The 1,571-nt window shown below is 40.1% G+C and overlaps 1 protein-coding gene across 3 annotated transcripts in view; it reads right to left on the reverse strand.

The window, feature by feature from the left end:
• The window catches only part of LOC106881109 (uncharacterized), a 32,229-nt gene that overhangs the window by 19,584 nt on the left and 11,074 nt on the right, over positions 1-1,571 (reverse strand). The window lies entirely within an intron of this gene.

Raw genomic sequence — 1,571 nt, forward strand, 5'->3', positions numbered from 1 at the left:
CTGGCGTGTGTTTATACCATCTTTTTTCTGTTGCTATTCCATAATGTTGGCATAGCTTCCAGTGTATATAGGTCCCAGCTCTGTCGTGTCTGTGAATATATTCCTTCTTAGCCAGGACTGGGCAGCCAGAGATAATATGATTTATTGTTTCTTGTCGATCTCCACATATTCTACAGTTACTTGTTATATTTCTTTTCATTATGTGTTTTTGGTAATTTCTGGTGGGGAGGCTTTGGTCTTGTGCAGCAATTAAAAATCCTTCAGTCTCTGCTTTGAGTCCTGAGCTTCTCAGCCATTGCTGGGATTTTTCTCTGTCTATTTCTTTCGCATTTAGTTTAGCCCAGTATTTACCATGTAGGGGCTTTTCTTGCCATCGTTTTATCATGGTCCATTATTATTATTATTATTAGGTTAGTGAGCTAGCAGAATCGTTAGTATGCCGGGCAAAATGCTTTGCGGTATTTCGTCCATCTTTATGTTCTGAGTTCAAATTCCGCCAAGGTCGGCTTTGCCTTTCATCCATTCAGGGACAATTGAATAAGTACCAGTTATAGACTGGAGTCAATGTAATCAACTTAGTCCTTTCCCCCAAATTTGAGGCCTTGTGCTTCCAGTAGAAAGGATTATTATAATTATTATTATTATTATCATTATTATTATTATTATTATTATTATTATTATTATTATTATTATTATTAAATTCAGGGAGCTGCCACCTTTGTTGGTAACAAAGGACCTCTTCCCCAAAGTGAAATGCAAATTGTATGATGCCTGTGCATGAACAGCAATGCTACATGGCAGTGAGACATGGGCTATGACTACTGAGGACATGCAAATACTTGAAAGAAACAAAGCCAGCATGCTTGGCTCAATGGGTAATGTCAGTGTGCATGTATGAGTGTCTCCCTATTATTATCACTTATCACCTCCTCCCATTCCTATTTGCTTCACCCCCCACCTCACACCCCACCAACTGATATGCAGCCATTGACCATACCTTCACCTGTGTGCCCCATTCACTGCATCCAACTCCATCCCCATCTCTAACCACCTGTCACTCTCCTTTCACATTCTCATGAACCTACCTACACGCCCACTCTTTCTGATCTTCTAGCCCAATTCTCTATGATATTCACCTTGCTCTTTGAGGTTACTTCCACACCATGTCTTTTCTCTCTTTCCAGCAAAGAAAGCCATGTATTTCCTCTGCAGCTAGACACCTGTTTCTGTCCTTATCAACACCTGCAATAAAGCCATCTTCCTCAATACTACATCTCCCGTAGTTGAGGAGTGTTGCCTTGCAAGTTACTTGGTGACTTCACAAATACCACAAAAAAAAAAAGGACCTCCAGCTACAGAAACTATGCTAAACCCTCTGGCTCAACAGCTCCCATCAAACCATTTCAAATAACAGCAATAGTGATGATGATTTTATATATACATACATGTATATATATATCATCATCATCATTTAACATCCATCTTCCATGCATGCATAGGTAGGATGGTTGACAGGAGCCAGCCAGGTAGAAAACTACCCTAGGCTACTGTGTCTGTTTTGGCAGGGTTTT

Source organism: Octopus bimaculoides, chromosome 5 (assembly GCF_001194135.2).
Source record: "Octopus bimaculoides isolate UCB-OBI-ISO-001 chromosome 5, ASM119413v2, whole genome shotgun sequence".
NCBI classification, from domain to species: Eukaryota; Metazoa; Mollusca; class Cephalopoda; order Octopoda; family Octopodidae; genus Octopus; species Octopus bimaculoides.